This window comes from Etheostoma cragini, chromosome 5, assembly GCF_013103735.1.
Source record: "Etheostoma cragini isolate CJK2018 chromosome 5, CSU_Ecrag_1.0, whole genome shotgun sequence".
Classification (NCBI taxonomy): Eukaryota; Metazoa; Chordata; class Actinopteri; order Perciformes; family Percidae; genus Etheostoma; species Etheostoma cragini.
In genome coordinates this window covers 1,185,376-1,204,467 of record NC_048411.1, presented here as the reverse complement: position 1 = coordinate 1,204,467, position 19,092 = coordinate 1,185,376, and the positions used below count along the sequence as shown (strand labels likewise).

The following is a 19,092-nucleotide window of genomic DNA, read 5'->3' as shown; positions in this document are numbered from 1 at the left end:
ATATATATACCAGACTTTTGATTGCACTGAATTGCTCAAGGAAGATACAAGTACTACTACTGAATAATTAATTTATACTTCTGTTAGAAAAAGAGCATCATATACATTATATAGGAAAAGGTTGAGGAACTGGCTGATATCTTTTTTAAAGAAATAAATCAAAAATAAGTAAAGTGAAGTGGCATCGAAGGGAAGCCTGGATCTGTGAAATACTGTCTGGTCATATATATTTGTAGCTAAACTCTGGTGGCTGAGAATGAACTGTTAACGGGATGAAGATTAGAGGAAGTTACAATACTCCAGTTGACAAGTGAGCCAGTTTCCCGTTCCAGCAAGAGGAGAAAAGTCTAATCTTTGAAACGTTTCTAAGATGCAGAAAACATCAGAAGATGACAGAAGCAGCTGAAGATGGCTTGCTTTACACAAGCGAGCAATGAAGGCAAAACAGTCAATTCAGTCTCCATGAAATGTTCTGGTAGTATGGTCTGGCCACACCGCACATATATTCTGGGAGCTCTGGCTTGTTTGTATCTCTGTAAACCAATCACAGCCATCCTGGATAAAGCAACGGTGCCCTTGCAAAAATTGATAACAGAAGGCTTCATCGCAGCAATGTACATCCGTTGAGTCAAAAGTTATTCTTGTTGAATTAAAGCGCTCATATTCTGCTCATTTTCAGGTTCATAATTGTATTTAGAGGTTATGTGAGAAAAGGTTTACATGTTTTAATTTTCAAAAATCACCGTATTTTTGTAATAATGCACATTGCTGCAGCTCCTATTTTCTCCCTGTGTGTTTAGCTCTCTGTTTTAGCTACAGAGGGAGACATCTCACTTCTGTTCCATCTTTGTTGGGAGTCGCACATGCTCTGTAGCTAGATAAGGACTACTAGCCAATCAGAAGCAGAGTAGGAGGGCGTGCTATGCTAGCAGCTAGGCAAGCATTATAACGTCTCTGAAGTAAAGGCTGGACTACAGTAGAATAGAAGAAATTGTGTTTGGACTTCAACCTTCCAGTGCTTCCAGTGTCAACAAGCTCTCTCCCATTAGATTTGGTGAGCTCCACAAGTTGTTTTGGAGTGTGAGTATGTGAGAGTATGTGAAAAGAGGGCCACTGATTATACTGTTGTAAACGCAGCGTAGACTTGAGGCGGGAAATGAGCCATGCCTTGATTATAAGTAATAACTAAAAGCGTGTGTGTGTGTGTGTGTGTATACACATTTATTTTGTTTTATTGAACACTGTCTTTATCTTTGTGAGACCACTATGTAACATTTATTTTAATTGTCCTACCAACTAAAGTGCTGCTTATCTCAATTTGGAGAATTTGACTGGCCCATGACGTGTCGGCTGAATGCGGTTTCAGATGCTTTCCCACAAGGCTGATCATAAAATTCTTTGGAAAGCTGTTTTGAATACTGAGGACAAAGTTTGCAATATAATATAGTATCACATTTAAAAACCCCATTTAATATTGTATTGCTTATAAACCATCCCAGATGTCCATAAGACAGAAGGATATATAGAAAGATGTCTTTGTCTTCACTTATTTTGGGGGCAGTATTTAGTTTCAGGTTAAGCAAAATTTGGTCATATTCTGATAAACACTATGCTTATCGGCTTTCTTTCTGAGTGTAAAATCTCTTCAAAAGTCAAAATTGGTTTTAACACCACAAAGGATTTATGTTTCTATTTCTTAGCCAGGCACAGTAACGTCAGGGAGTCTCTGCTTGTTGCCTGGCAACTTCGCTGTGATGCTAGGACTGTATATAAAGCGTAATCAGTGAGTGTTACAGGTGCTGGTAGGTGGATTTTGTTACCTTTGGACAAAGCAGGCTAGCTGTTTCCCACTGTTTGCAGTCACTGCCCGGTGCTAAGCTAATCGGCTGCTGTAAAGCCTCATAACTGGACAGACACGAGAGAGAAATGCCAAAAAACATTTTTGAACTGACATTGTTTGGGCGGCATCAGTTAAGGTTCAACTGCAAGGAAATGAAGGTGCATTTGGCAAGCTGCATGTAAATTACCAGTGAGTGAGTGATGTGGAATTGCTTTGTTACCCTCTCATACCTGTAATTGTAGAGACCAGGGAGGGAACCGGCAGAAATATCCTCAATTATCTCCAGTGGAACCAACAGAACATATCAAATAATGTATCAGATAAAGATGTATTTTGTTGTTGTTTTTCAAAGGTGTTGTATTGAGCATTAACATCATGATTTACAGGTTACAAATAACACACAAAAAAGCAGAAATACAGTGATCAAAATCCCTGTTAGGATACCAAAAATGGGCGGGAGAGGATTTGGAGCGATTACAACATTGGAAGAGTTCTGAAATTTGTCAAAAAGTCTGAATCAGGGGCGCCTGGATAGCTCAGTAGGTAGAGCGGGCGCTCATATATAGCGGGTTACTCCTCGAGGCCGGGTTAGACTCCAACCCTTTTTTTTTTTTTGCTTTTTGCTCGCGGAAGTTCCAGGAGAACAGATATGGTGTGATATGAAATCATAATAATAATAATAATAATAATATAATAATAATAAAAGCAATAATCATTGTGTAGTTATCCTCATCGACTGTCTTCGATCCTACATTCAAGAATTTGTGGAGAGAAAAAAACGTAAGTTACCGGTCACTTCCGTTTTACACATGAGGATGGACAGTCCATTGAGCGCAGGTGGACGTGGACACGTTAACGCTCCAGTGTTTATCTTTAGCACATTAGCCTAGCAGCCAGCGGAGCTTTCTTCTGCTTATAACTTAATCCCGACAAAACTGCACGATTGAATTTCAGCCAGCATGCACATTTTGCAGCCTAAGAAAAAGAGCTGATATTGGTTATATTAGAGAGGGCAACAAGTTGGCAGACTGCCTAGTCGCCCTCTCTGGTCTCTGTCTGCTCAGCTGCTGAGACCGCTGTGCTGCCAAGCGTCTGCCCACAGCAATGTCGGCAAACTTATTTTTATTTTTAATTTGATTGACAATAGAGCTTTCTGAATAGATGGACGGAGAGTAGAGATAGCAGAATGGCCGTAAATGACAGCAGAACACAGTAAAGACTCTCACATTGAGCTGAAATGGAACCGCTGTGCTAAGGGTTAAGCCAATGTTTTTCGAGGGTAACGCCATTCACTTTACCGGCGGTACTGAACACAGATAAAGGGGGGGATAAAAGAGGGGGTTGCGATTACCGCCCTACCGCATCACCGCGGTAAGAAAAACACTATACTTTCACAGCCCTAGCTGCATCTCATTCCCCTCTCTCTCTCCTTTCACGTCTTCAGATGTCCTATCAAAAATAAAAGGCTGAAAATGCCAAAAAATGATCTAAAAAAAAAATAACAAAGATTTTGGACCAATAGTTAAGCAATTTGTGGGATGCACAATATGTACAAGATTTGCAGGGGATTGACCACATCTGTCTTGAACATTGGGGGATATTTTAGGTATATATCTCTGTGCTGTGAATTCTATGTATACATAAGAAAATAAGAGATTTATGAACAAGATTAAGAATATTGTTCATCAACAATGTGAAGCCCCAAATCCTGCTCCCATGCTCCTCTAGTATGATGGGGAAAACTGAGCTGACCGACCCCATGGAGTCATAGATGTATGAAATAATACTTTTCTGATCAGGGTCATAAGTGAGAAATGTCTCAGTTAATGTTTTTGGAGGGCAATTTGGAAAACTGAAATAATGCTTTTGAATAAAATGTTTCATCTGAAAAAATGAAAAAGGTGTAGTTCATGTATTCACTTATTTACACCAAAGCAACTGTCCAGAACAAACACAGTCTTCCACCAAGCCGCCCACTGTTCCGTCAGTGGGTAAAGGCTTCAGAGAAGGATCCCTTATTAACAGATCCAGAGGGAAGTGAGGGTATTACCAATTTATTTCTTCCCCTGATGAATTCTTCAGTTATTATCCACTGTCTGATTCATGGGCTCAGTGTGTTTTTTAACAGACAAGGGAGGATCAAATGTAACACCCTGATGTTTTCCCGGCAGTAGCTGATTTTGTTTGATTGCTGACGGGTGACAATTTCTCCCTTCACTGATTCCCAGTATGGGCCCACAGCGAGACCTCCAGGCTCTAGAGAGACCACACATGAAGGTGGAAAGGGGAGGTAGAGTCCCTGCCCCACAGTCATTGATCTCTGTCATCCTTTCAGGTGGCCTACAGAACGTTAGTTTAACCCCGTGGGCTGTAGTCATATAAGACCACCAGCTTAAGACACTTACAAATGTGGGGTGGTATTGAGTAGAAATATAATCCAAATAGTAGTTGTAGGTTGCAACATGGGCATTAGTGGCCTGAAGGTTAAAGAAGCAAGCTTAGGGCCGCAAGGATAAAAGTCTGTGTGGGGAAAGTGGAAGAGCACCACTGAGGTGCCAGGCCCTTAACCCCAACCGCTCCAGTGGAGCTCCTCGGTGGCAGCAGATCAGACTGTGGTTGTACTGGGCAGCTTCCAGGTGGGAATGTGGAACTGTGTGAATGTGACCGGTTGTCACAGGTATGTGTGTGTGTGTGTGTGTGTGTGTGTGTGTGTGTGTGTGTGAGTGTGTATATATATATATATATATATATATATATATATATATATATATATATATATATATATATATATTCACTTTTTGATAGTATTGGACATTCATGACCAAATTCTCAAAAAATAACAATCATAATATGGCATGGGATAATTCACAAGTGTATCTCATCCAACATTGTATGAGCCATTCAAAGTAAGACAAAAAACATGACAGTGGTACAAATTGATGGCACAAGTCAACGCCATTCTTCCTGTTTTCATTGAAGCACTGGAGTCCACAGGAAGTTCACACAAGCCAGAGACTGCATCCAAGATTTTATTTGACCCATCTCGCAGAGTATGACATGCGATGAACCGGCAAGATTGCTAATCTGTGATTGTGTATAGCTCCGGTTCAACCCTAATCCTAACAGGCATGTATTGTGTATTGGGGGTTTTTGCAACAATTTCTGCATCAATGCACATTCTTGCATTTCAGTTTTTAGCTTTGAAGGAGTACTCCAATTTTTTATCATTGCACTTATAGCACTTTAAAACACACAAAGTTGATTGATTTGCAAGAGATTGTAATTGTAAGAGTTTGTAACACATTAAATGTTTAGAGTCTTCAAGCCCAGACCAACGATGACATCATCAGGGTTATTTTCTCAGATGTAACATGAAGATAATTTAGAGCCACCAAAGACATAAATATACAACTGTTTTATATGTAGGCTGAGTACATTGATGGAGTACTTGAATCCAATTTAAGTCGCTATTGCCTGGACTCTTCACTTGACATGGACTCGCAAACTGATTACTAGGACTTGGACTCAAGGATTTATGATTTCGGACTTCAGCATTCTTGAAAATGGACTTGGAAGTTGGATTGAGTTTCTGACTTCTTGTATGTGTATAATGGAGTTCTTGAATCCTGGACTTACTCAAGTCACTGTTCTCTGGACTTGAGACTCCACTCAGAATCAAACTCAGGTAATGGGGATTCAGGCTCTTCTTTGGTGACTTGGACCTGGACTCGGACGCTGGTGACTGGAGACTTGACTCAGACTCGATAGTTGGTGACTCATCCAAAACACAGACTGAGTAGTACTGCCAATGACAAGTGAATTGAGCTTTTTGTGTCCCTATATCATTACCTTTAGAAACAAAAAAGATATTCCCGTAGACAACCAGTGCAGTGATGCATCATGTCCATTACAGAGGTGATGACATTCCATATATGTAGAGGGCTAGCTGTTGGCTCTACTCTACACCTCTTCTCCACACTCTGGCTGCCCTGAGTGAAATAGAGTAAATGAGACTGAGCTTCTCTCCTGACTAAAGGACCCCTCTTTCATTCTCTCTTCTTCTCTCTTTCTCTGAATGAGGGAAGCGGAGTTGGGCCAGGGTTGACTGCTCCCTCTATTCCTCCACCTTGATTATCCCCCCTTTATTCTCTTGCTAAATGCCAATGACGGCATCACCGCACACATAGATCCCCCCTCTGTTCTCCCAGTCCCCAAAGACATGCAGTGGCCACGGAATGACCGGGCCGCCAAAAGAACAGGTAAACAAAGTTCGGAAGTATTAGTGTTACTTCCCCTCATCTCCGGGGATACACAGGGAGAATCAATAGTTTTTCATCAGCCTGTCTTCCTCCCTTTAAACGAGTAGGTATAGCCTCGGGTGCCACAGTAAATGCTCTTGTGGTAGATTTGGGGGATGATTTTGCTCTCTGGACCACACTCGCACACACACAGTACACACCCACACAAACGTACACATTTCATACACATTTTACCATCTCTCTCCCCAGCAATTCAACTCATTGTTATTGTCATGTTGTTACCACCATAACACAATGGTTTATGGTTAAGGTCCCATATTGTGAAGGTATGCTATATAAATACTGTGAAAGAAACAAAATGCTCAATTCACAGAGAAATGCACACAGCCTGTGTTCAGAAATGGTGCCTTAAAACGAGCTGTCAGGACTTCTGTACTGTTGTGATGTCAGAGCTATACTAGGTATATGTGCTGCTACAGTGCTGTTACAGTCAATCCCCCAATTTACTATTGTTTGGTTCTCAAGTATAGAACAATCACGCCACCTAAACAATGCTGCAAGCAGCAATACTGAAGCATTTCATCCATTTTGTGTCACATGTTTTTGAGAATCCACAACAAAAAGATGTGGAAACATATACTGGGCAAGTTCCAAACCGGCACCAGCTCCAATCAGGCACTGTATAGAAAAAGCCTAAACCTAGATTGAATTCAGCAGCCTCTAAATAACGTAGAACTCTGGTTGCTGCTACATTTCTCCTTCTCCCCCTGACAGATCTACCCAATCTCACATCTCTGTCACTAAACACAGTGTAGCCAGTGTCTGGGAATGACCTTGCTCCGGTGCCAACCTCCCCTCTGTAATAGATTAATCTCTCTTTTCCCATGTGGGCTTGCACATTGTGTCCCATGTGTTGCAAACACAAGGTGAGACTGTGCAGCTTTATATTCTCTGGTAATGTTGTTTGTTTCGCTAAAGGCTCCCAAGGATCGGAGCTAGCGGCACGTGTTCAAAAATGGCATCTGTCGTACCTGAGCATGGGGAAGTGGTGTGTTGTGTTCACACACACCTGCCGCAGTTGTTGCAGCTGGTATCATCAACAAGCGCCGTGGTGATTGAGGTGCAGCAGAATGGGTTTCATCTGGGTAGGCATGGCTACCACTGTTTTTCCTAATTCCAAATTCCATTATCTGTTTCATAAAAGCATGGAGGAAAATCCACTGAATTTCACTATGACAAAAAGCCTAACATTGATGTGATGCAGAGGCTGAATAATTTCTCTCAGAGAACAACTGGTTAAATAATGAGTTCATATTATCCAAGATGGAGAACTGATTCAGAAGAGGCGATTATCAAAGCCAATGAAGGCAGAAATTAGGCAAATGATTAGGAATGAATGCATTATTAATGCTAATACAAGTATGTGCAATACGCAGAATTTTGCTGCTCGTACAACACGTTAGTCAAATACAACAAAGTCAACCGCAAAAACAAGGGAACAGGAAACCTGCTTTGACGTCCATCGATTAAGAAAACTACACTGACTGGTCCAGCCCTCAAAATCTACCCAAGGCGGTCAACATTTTTGCCAATCGACTAGATTTTTGGAATAAAAATAACCTCAGAATGAGGTTGGTGACCAGCCAAAGTGGCCTGTGGAGGAAACAGATTTACTTGCCGCATCCAAAATTGATCAGCATTTGGATGGTGGTAATTTGCTGCCCTAAAGGCGGAGATGAAGGCGGGATGTATGCCGTGGTTTTGCCTGGATCCAGATGACCTAAGACAGAAGGGGATGGATGCGAGCACTTTATCAGCAGCCTATGTTCCATACGCCACTAAAGACTCAAGTACAAACATAAGCAACTATATGTAGGTTTACCAAAGTTTTACCATTTATTTAAAGTTGTGCACTGCTGCCTGTGTGACAATAGAATAGTGCCTGTTGAATCGTTGTACATAGTGTTACTTTGGCCATTTTCTCATAAGAACTCCAGACAATGTCTGGAGTATTTTTTTGAGTTTTTTCTTTCACAGATGTAGCAAACAACAGGAGCTTGTCTGTGTCAGACGTTTTCTCACTTACTGAAAATACTCCCTTTGGTTTAGGGGGTGTCGTCTGGCTAAAGCTGGCAGGAGGCAGGACATAACGGGGATTACACTGTGGTCATAGCCGGTATGTAATTTGGACATGAACAACCAAGTCCCTTGTCGTTCCTTCCTTTGTCTGATGATTTGGGCATTAGCCCTTACTGACAGAATATTCCCGAATCTTGTCATCTCTCCAGGAGGAGACTACGTCTAAATGACCCTTCTGTTTGTATCTTCCGGCTAGCCGCATATCAAAAACTTTGTCAACATGCCTGCTCGCTCGCTGTGAATTGTCTTGCAAATGACCTATTTACACATTTGCTTGATTGCACTACACAGACTTTATACAAGGAAGCTGCCAGGGTAAAGTCGTTCAATGTCTGATCCAACTTTCTCGGACATTTCTGTTGTAACATGCAGCTCCTTTGGGTAATTTCTAGATCAGGGTTGCAGTCCATGTGTGTAGCGTCTGTCTGTCTTAGTGCCATTGGAACTAAATTAACTTTAATTCAGAGGTACATTGTGCACCCTTGATATAATTTCAAGGGCGTTGGGGAGACTTTTATTGAACAAAAACTAATTTGTACCACTTTGTTTAACTTCAGTCATTACATGCTTTACTTATTTCTTACTGGTGGAAACTGGGAACGGTGTGTACAGCGTATAGGGGTTTGCCACTGCATTCGCTGTTCTGTGGCCCATCTACTATGCTGGTCATTTTTTCATGTTTCATGTTGACACACTTTTCAATTTTCTACTGCTAGTTGCTTGGTGCCAAGAATTCCTGTTGGCCCAGGCTGTAATTTCTGATCAAAAGCTGATTTGTTAGCTCACCGAAAACACTGGACATAATCTCACAGGCTTTAATGATTAATCAAATCTCTACATGAATATTTGACATCTCAGCAAGTGCTTAAATAGAGTGCAATGTGAAACGACTTAATTAGCTATGTGTATGTTTAAAAAAAATCCATTTTATGAGCAGTCAAGGCAAGTTTATTTATGGAGCATATTTAATACAAAAGGCAGTTTAAAGGGCTTTCACATAACTCATAATAAGGCATTTAAAGTAGCAAAGGTAGGCAGCACTGGAGAAAAATAGGCCTAGTATTTCCATAAAATACAGTTTAAAAAAACAAAAGCATTTTTTACGTACATTTTATGTAGGCTAATAAGATTTGGGGCTGGTGTCCAATCAGCAAAAAAGTTTTTCCAATTATATAAAGCACATATGCAAAAACAGTGAACCTTTTTTATCTTGCGAGCCTGTTTATTTCTGACATTGTCTCATAATCAGTGGTGAAGTTATTCAGATTTTATACTAAAGTAAAACTAACACAAAGTATTCCAAAACTTATGTAACAGTACATAGCTATTATGCAGCCAGATGTCTGCTCTCAGTGTTATATAATTATATATTACATTTCTAGTCAGTATCTTGTGTTAGGGTTAGATCTTCAGAGTTCAGCTCATGAAAAATGGGGGCAAAAACAAAAAGTGTTAAGTTTATGATTGTGTTCAGTATATTTTAAAAGTATGATTTAATGCATCGTGGAGCCCCAAGGAGTCTCCTTTTTGGTGAGATTTTTTTGGCAGTAAGAAGGGCGGAGCAGCCTGACTCAGCGTGACATCTTTGGCGATCACATGGAGCATGAACCTAGCTCCCAGAGAGAGGAGGCCTGTGTGAACCCCACTGCACATCTGTGTGGGTAATGTGACTAGCTCCAGTCATGCACCATACGGCTCTGTGTGACGCCGTGAGACGCCTGAGTGTGGAAAACAAGCGAGGGCGTCTACATACTCTAACTGTGACTTATGCATGTCAGATTCAACCTTGACCGACTGATGCTGAGAAGCCGATGGAGAACTGCAACCTCCGTCAGTTCACATGCCATCTGGGATCTTAACGCTAATTAGGATGTTCTTTGTTTGTTTCAACTTACATTTGGGATTCACAGTCTGAGAAGTGTGTTGCAGATTTAACTGTCAGGACTTTGATCAAAGTGATAAAAATGACGCATCCTGTCTAAGCAAGTATGCTCTCACTCTTTTCCAGCTAAGCCTAATTTGTGTCTTGTTTTGATGAACCCTACGGCTGCTGAACCTCCACCAGCTGAAGAGCCTCAGAGTAACGAGCCGTTCTCGCCGGGCGTCTGCTCTGATAAGGATGCTGTACAGGCATTATTTTGAAATTGGATGGCCGTGTCCTTAGTTTGTCTTTATTTCCCCAGACACTTCTGTAATTGCAATTCCCAAAATGGTCTTTGATTACTGTTACCGTGTCGGGCAGCTATGTGCTATTGACTCCATGTCAGGAATCATTTGGCTCATTTACTCTGCAAAACAATACAATCCCATAGTCCAGAGCATATTGTCTGCATATTGTCTGCCTGGTGTTTGAATGGATGAACCGCATCTATCGTTCTACTGATTATGTTGTGGAAATATGATACAGTTGTGGAAGCAGTTATCGATTTTAAGATCTGTGTTTGAACTTTATCTTTGTTATCAGGAGGCGCATGATATGGCTCCGGTGATTGGATTAGTCTTCTCTGGGAGTCTTGACTGACAGGATATTTCTGCTCTGTGTGACCTATTCCAGGGCCATTTGCACCACAAAGCAGCCCCCTTTTCACAAATCAATACTGGACTTTGTGTGTGTAATCACGTTTCTTGTAAAACATTGCCACAGTGCTAAAAAGGCCTTTCAAAATCCAAATGTGGAAAATGACCTCCTTAAGATTCCGTCAATACTCACTATGCACCTCTTTGGTGTAAATCTTTGATTTTTAGCTACATATTCAGCTGTTTTGCTTTCTGATTTTGTTAGATGAGCTCCTTTTTATTAAAGAGTTTTTCACAGGTGTTGCTGGGATGTCATGGAGACACATGGTCAACGAGCGTGTGGCAGGTTATCCTTGTTTATGAGGGCAGACATGCAGTAGTTCAATCAATGCCACTTATGTCTCGGCTCATTTCTTCCTCCTCCACCTCCTCCCCTTCTGCTCCTGCTGGTTTTCTTCTATTCCTCCACCTGCAAGATCATAATTTGCACAGCTTTGCTAATACACACAGTAATGCTGCTGTTGGCTCTTTCGGTTAAGGTTTTATTTGGATTATGCTGCTAAAATGTTTATTTGATACTGTGTACTGTGAGTTTTACTTAAGTCATAAATAAACCAACTATTAGACTATTGCTCTCCACCCTTCCTCATTTGACAGTGTAGTGGTTACCTTTAGTAAATAGAAAATTAGGTAAAGACTAAAGGCAATTTTTCTTATTTCTTTTTTTTGTTAACCTTCATTTATTCATGGGGGATTCACTGAGAGGCAGCCTCTCTTTTTGCCCTGATCACATTCAGTTGCATGCAGTCACACCTGTCACACCAGCCAGATCTACAACCGCAGTCAGCTCTGCTGGACACTCCGCTGGAGTGGTTTCACTTCCCCCACCTCCCGGTAACAAGCTCTCTTTTCTGACCTTTAGGCCACCACTGTCCAATACTTTTTGGCTTCAAGTTTTAAAGTTCCAAGTTTTTATTCATAAAAGTGGCTTTATCAAACTGCCTACTTCAGGACTGATTCCCCTACATTTTCTAAATGCAGTACAGAACCATAGTGTAGGATTTAGTAGCATCTATGGTCATGATCAACTGAATACTCCTGACGTCACCCCTCATTTTCCTAGAGCGTAGTAGAACCAACAGTGGCCTTGAGTTAATGTTAATACGTGAGAGGCGCCCTCTAGAGCCGGTTTGTCCATCCTGGGCTACTCTTGAAACAATGCCGACACAGAAGAAGTGACCCGCTCCCTATGTAGATATGAAGGGCTCTTGTTATAGGCTCTGACACACCAACCCGACGGCCCACCATCGGCAGAAAAACACTCGGACTGATCATCCGGCTCCTGTCGGTCCAAAAAGTGCCTTGGAACACACAAAAGCGACGCCAACTTTAAGTGTGTTGAAACACTGTGACATTGTCAGCAAAGGCATGCACAAGATCCCAACTTTCTTAATTAGCTATGATGGGAGTGTAGCAACACCTCTGTTAAGGTCATTTAGAAGCTGCAGATTTAATCTTGAAGGTACACTTTTTCAGGCTGCACAGGATACACAGTCTAAGTGCGTTTGATGCTCTAATTAGCAACCCTGTCTCCCAGAAATGATGTTTATACTACTAATTTGCATTGGTATTGCAACTGTAACCGCTCCCAACAGTGATGCCCCAGGGTCCTGAAGTGCACATGTACATCCCGGCTGCAAGAGGGGGAGTTAAACTGCTGTAGGTCAGCAAAAACATGATATTTAAAGATGGTGGTCAAAGGGGACATACATGTATAACGTTGGGGATCTGGAGTGCCTACCAACCCCAAAACAGTGAAATAAGAAACCCAGTCAGTTTTTTGTGGGCTGCCTAGATCAGAAAACATGCGACTCAACAAGCCATTTGGATTTGACTCCCCTTCCTATGTCACATGCAGCCTTATTAGAATATCTGAGTATCCACCACGGCTTAAGAACTACCTTTGGAAAAGTGCATTGGCTTGCAAGATATATTATCTTGCAAGCCAATCAGAGCAGACTTTTCATGTGGGTGGCTTAAAGAGACACGCACTAACAGAGGCTAGACACAGGTACATTCAGATGGACACTATGAGAAAAAGAAAATGTTTTTTTTAACATTTATTGCATGTAAACATCTTCGAGTAGAAACCCAAAATAGTTTAGATCATGTGCTTTGCATGGCTGCCTTTTCTATGTCTTCTGTGTGGTACAAGCTGTTTCCAATGAACATAATCAAGTTAGCAATTACAGTACATTTCCACCAAAACATATTTGGCAAAAAAAATCTGTATTGCCTAATTTCACATGCCTGATAGTGAATATTGTGTAATGATGATGAGTCAACATCAAAATATCCCAGAACTGAATCAAACAGCTGTTACTACAAAAGATGAACCCAAGAGTGTTACAGTTGCTGCCATATTTGACAAAGAAAAAGTAAGTTATTTCAGGGGTCTGACACAGTCTGTGTGAAAAGAGCAGTGATCCATTTTATTCCATTGCTCTTAGAACCCGATTGATTTAGGATTTTTATGGCCAATATTGAGACAAATATTTGGTCATTTAAAAATCTGCTATTTTGTTATGTTGGCGGATATACCTATATTTTAAAAATATATCCAGAAACATAAACAGAATTCCCTAACATTAATTATTTGTAATTATTTATGAGTCTACACTATAGTTTTATTGTCACAACAGAACATCAAAATATATTAAAGTTCTGATAAATGTATAAAATACAAACTTAAGATATGAAACTTAAAGTCCTTTGAACAAAAACAACAGCAAAAAATTAAAGATTTGCCAACAGGGACGTTGTAGAGCGTCCTCTGGTGGACAGACTATGTAACACCATCACTAACAGGGACGTTGTAGAGCGTCCTCTGGTGGACAGACTATGAAACCCCATCACTAACAGGGACGTTGTAGAGCGTCCTCTGGTGGACAGACTATGCAACGCTATCGCTCATAACATGGTTGAATGGTGTTTTGTCTCTTTTTATTTAATTTTTAAATATTCATTTATCAGCCATTATAAACGCAGATATCGATTTAGAAAATGCGTAATATCGGCCGATATACATCGGTCGGGCTCTAATTGCTCTGACCCAGAGGTGAGCCGAGGCCGTGCAGGGTCTATCAAGATGTACCACCTGAGCTGCCCAATGTGACACACCTAATGAAGCTATTTATATTGGGATTCTCTCCCTTCGGCTTCCGGACCTGTTATCTGTGGCCACGCAAGCTGGCTGCAGCAGGGCTGAGGCCAGCTCATCACTCCCCCGTTCTCTCGGTGTCTCCTGGGCGCTGAACAAATAAATTATCACATTAGGCTGGCTGGATTGGGGTTGTGACTTTGAGACTTTTTGTTGCAATACGTCAGATCGATGATTTGTAAAGAACATCACTGTCAGCGTCCAACAGGTCCACTTCTCCAGTTTAGGAAAAGATCAAATAAGTACCATAAAACAATAAAACCATGGAAGTTACATGTCTTTTAAATGAATATTTTACTATTTCGGTATTTGCTTTTTTTGATTAAAGTTAAAGACTACTATGGTTCTGCAGTAAAAATGACACCATAGTGCCACCATAGTGAACAGCAGCTTAGCTTAGCTTAAACATTTGGTAGCACACAAGTAATACTGGATTTGTCTGTTAAATACTGTATGTAAAGACAAATAGACTCCTAACTACTTCATAATTGTTATGAATGCACCAGGCTGTGAACTTTTCCTGTTGTCTGTTTTCATCACCACTGGCAACTATTAAAGCTGTGTTTAGAGTCGTGTGTTAAAGGTGCCCTGCAACACAAAACGGGTTTTTACTTGCATTGGTTGAAATATGTCAGGTCCATATGTGTGTGCTTGTGTTATGAATGTGAGGGTGAACTCCTACCTCATCTGTCAGCTCTAGTCACTGAAAAGAAATAAGAGGAGAAATCAGACCAATCACAACAGCTGCTCAGTCTGATGTCATGTTACCTGAGCTCATTACTATTCATAGCTGGGTAAAGGAGGCTGATAGCCAGGCTCTCATTGGCTAGCCATTAGCCAATCAGAGTCAATCAGCTTAGCTGGTTGAATGTTAATGAAAACTGGGTCTTCCTGCAGACTTTCTATACCACGCTAGAATGGCTTGAAACAACGTAACCACGGCAACCAAGTTACAGAGTCCATGTAGGACTTCAGACATTACCACAAACTAATGACCTACGAGTGGCAGGGCTCCTTTAAAGCCACGGAGCCTAAGTTGACGTGCACGTCTTCATTAAGGTAACTGCGTGTCTGAGCTACAGCGCTACAGACATCGACTGGGATTAGTAAGCGTTGGCTGCTTGTTTTCTCCAACATGTTTCTGATTCCAGGGGATGGTTGAAGACAACATTATCTGTTTCTTTTCAATAACAGCGATGTCATCTCCACTGCGGACCTCCAGCTCACCACTCTCTGCCACAGTAAATGAAAAGAGCGTAAACATGGCGATTGCACGGCATGTAGTGACAAAGCTTACCATATGGCCATAATGAAATGATTAGAGTTTAAGTGCTCTCTTGCTTTGAAAGGACATCTTATCTCTCAAGCACATGATTTGATTTTTAATAGCTTTGAGTTGATGCTTCGGAAGTATCGATTCACATCAACATATCATCACCCCGCGCCCCCTTACAGGGTGTGATGAGTGTTTGTGTGCATTGATCCCAGGCTCTCCCAGTATTCTTTTTTTCCTGTGATGTCTGCGCCCACCTTCATGAGGCTCTGCTCATCTCTGAGATATTTAATTGCAGCTTCAAAATCGCCAACCTGCTTCACCCCGTTTTAGCCGAGGAAGCACTGTTTAATCACCCAGATTGTGCTGAGAGATTCTTCTGGGCTTTGCATAGATTAAGAGGACATTACCTAGAAATGATAGAGAGAAAATGGTCTAAGGGTTTTTAAATACTCACTGGAAAGGCTCAGTCTTATGGTCCATTATATTGGAAATTTTCCCTTTTGCCTATATTTGTTCATTTACAGGCTTTGTATACTTTGTCCTTTTACACACACTGCCACTTGTGAGCTGCTCTTTTAGAGAATGTTAACTTTGAGGTTCCGTGGAAGGAGAGTGTTGCAGTAAAAAAAAACTGCACTCTCTGCAAACTCTGTGCCAAAGCTGGAGCACATGAAGCACTGACAAAGTTCCTGACATTTCCCTTTTTGCTGCGTCAATTTGTTTTTGTCGACTGTTAAATTTCGGATGAATTTCTGTCATGCACCGTTGCTGAAGGTTTTTTCAGAGCACTCGAGGTAACTTCAGGTCTCTCCCGTCAGCGGCAGTGGGAGTTGGCAGCAGAAATGATGCCCGCCTGCCTCTCTCTCACTCTTCTTGACGTCTCTTTACCTCTGGTATCGCTCCACTCTTTAACACTCGCGTTGTTCGTCAGCGTTGATGCATGTTTGTCACATGATGCCTATCGTGCAGCAGCGGGCCAGTTTTCCACCCGGGCCGATAAGCTGCAAACACCAGCCAGAGAGCACAACAAAGGAAGGATGCAAATCTTTATAAAGGGCTTTCTGTTTTTTAGTTCATCACTCGGAGTCTGGGAAACACTATCAACAATAGCCTTTTGGTCAACAAAGTGGCCGGTATTGGCTTTTCTACAGAATAGTTAATGATTCATTTGGGTAAACAAGGATTTAATTGTCTTGCAGAGTGCAAAGCTCTGACATTGGATGTTAAATCTTAGCTATAAAACTCTGGTCACCACGGAGGTGCAGCTCAGTGCCAAGCTGGCATAGACTGTGGGACCCGTCTAATTCTAATCTGGACTGGATGGAGGTAAGGCATGTTCACCACATTGATCAAGAGAAGAGCATATCACACAGGCACAGTGGTGGAATGGAACTTAGTACTGTACTTAAGTACAACTGTGAGGTACTTCTTTTCTTTTTATGCCACTTTCTACTTCTACTCTGCTACTTTTTAGAGGGAAATATTCTACTTTTTACTCCACTACATTCATCTGACAGCTTCAGTTACTAGTTACTTTACACATTAAGATCTTTGCACCTAAAGCACATGTAGTTTAAAAACAATGTTTTATTAGAATTAACACACCCAAGTCTATAACGGCCTACAAGTCAATCTGAAATGATTATCCGATTAAACACTTAGTTTGATTGTTTTTCTGCATTGAGTGCTTTGATTTTTAATACTGTAAGTACACTTTTCTGATGATACTAAATACCTTTACTTAATTGTGTAAGTACTTAAGTACAGGATTACAATCCTGAATACTTCTTCCACCACTGCATAGGACTAACACATCATTTAGTTGACTAGTTGATTAGTTGAGTTCATTGACAGATCTGTAAAAAACTGAGTTCCTCCACAAACAATCAAGCAAAAGCTCCACTTTAAATCTTGTATTTACCACAGATGTGCTAAAAGAATACTTCAATGTGTCATTCAGCATAAAATAGGATAAAAAATGTATTGAGTAACCGACTAAAGAAGAAGACCAAACCCACCAATTAGTCCATTGATTGACTAAGAGGACAGCCCTAATTACTAATATTAGTTATATTATTTTAATGGGAGGTTTATGATTTTATCTTTGACTTGTGAAAAACCTGAAGTATCAAAATCCAAGACATAAAAGTCACTTTGATTTTTTGGAAAACACGCGCCACCTTTGTTTGACAGCAGTGACATTTCGATTCAGCTAGATTGATTCGAGGTGTGAGTCGGCAAACACTCAAAGGAGGGAAAAGGGGGGGGGGGGGGGGGGGGGGGGGGGGGGGGGGGGGGTAGATGCAGGATCTTGGTCCGAGACGCTGTCATCAATAGTGCAGGAGCAGAGCAGGCAGACATGCTGAAGAGAGAGGAGTGATGGATTGAGGCTCCCTGTCTGGCAGAGTGACAGCGGGTGTTACCCTTCCATCAGCGCCGCTCTTTCTCAACGGCCTTCCTGCTTCCTGCCACGGCCCCAGCATGCACACTGAGAGAGAGACAATATATAATATATAAACGAGTAGGCCCTTAGGCTTCTCCACAGTTTTCATCCCTCCATCACCTTCTACCTCTGTGGTGTGTAGTGGAACTGGCGATGGCAGCACAGGCCAAGCAGGCTGAAGTGGAGGCCTTCAGCTAGAAGAGCTCAATTAGCAGCCAGAATCTTTGGAATTGGTTCTTTAACGTCAAGTAAAAGTGGCCCTAACATATAGTATATCTTTTTTTCTTCTTTGTTTGTATCCAATTAAAGAAATAGTTTTGGCAAACAAGCTTACTCACTTCCTTGCCGATGAGAAAAATGACACTGGACTGTAAATCTGAAGCTACAGCCTAGCTTAGCATTAAGACTGGAAATGGACTGCAGATATTTTTTAGTTTTTTAAATAACACTTTTATTGGACACGTACAAAACAAATATAGCAATGATTCCTTTCGATAAGTTCAAAGAAGTGCAAAGAATTTGCCCAATGGTATACAATTAAACCAATCAAACTTAACCATCTTATAATACAAGATAGCAGGTTCCAGACATTAAACTGGTGTCAATCTTCTCATCTCACTCTCAGCAAGGAAAACTATTACTCTTATTTAAAAAAAAACTAAACTGTTCCTTTAAACGGTCTTTCCTATAGACTTTTATCGTAGTGGTGTGTTTTTACGTTGTTGTATTGGTACTTTTACACGTGTAAAGGTTGTAGAGGGTGTCCGACTGGCCTTGTAGCAGCCATGAGTCCATCATGTCTGAAATGTCACAGTCTTTATATAGGCCATGCACAGCAGCATGTGGTGTTGCACCAACTATATTAGATTACTTACTGTTGAATTTGAATAACTCCCCGGAAATATCCCAAAGTTGCATAATTGAGTCATGTAAGGGGGTTGTGTGTAATCATACATGACTAAAAAGTTGACAAGGGCCTCGTGTGAGATGCTGGGGCTGTTACTTTGCAACGTTCTTCTAGTCTCAAGTGGCCAGTTCCACTCCGGTTGAGCGGCCTTTCCATTCCCAGTTCAGGAATGTAGGCCTTATACTTGTGTTTCTAAAAATAGACGCTTTATTTAACCAGAAATGTGATGGTGGCCAATTACATTTGGCTGAATTCCCATCCTGCACCGGGGCAAAGTGCAGTTGTTTTAATAGCCAAAGCATCACTCAGCCGCTGTTAGAGGCTTCGACTGATTAGTAATTGGGGTTTCAGTTCAGAGCTTTCTGAAGTTTGTTAGATGTAGATGTTATATTTTGGAGATGTAATTACCACTTCCTTTTTGGGGGGACAGAACTTAATCTTCAAGGCTGACTTTGTGACAGGAAATGTAACAGTTAGTGTTAGCATAAGTG

The 19,092-nt window shown here is 41.2% G+C and overlaps 1 protein-coding gene across 19 annotated transcripts in view; it reads left to right on the top strand.

Annotated features, from left to right (window-relative positions):
* Nucleotides 1-19,092, top strand: part of arvcfb (ARVCF delta catenin family member b) — a 207,133-nt gene that overhangs the window by 52,242 nt on the left and 135,799 nt on the right. For 2 of the 19 annotated variants that reach the window (XM_034871056.1, XM_034871054.1), the window contains exon 1: nt 16,346-16,577. The exons of 15 other annotated variants lie outside the window; for them this stretch is intronic. The gene's annotated coding sequence lies outside the window, so the exon portion shown is untranslated. Of the gene's footprint in view, nt 1-16,345; nt 16,578-16,654; nt 16,674-19,092 lie in introns of those variants that run through there. 2 more of the 19 variants (XM_034871069.1, XM_034871070.1) reach the window with 2 other exon arrangements.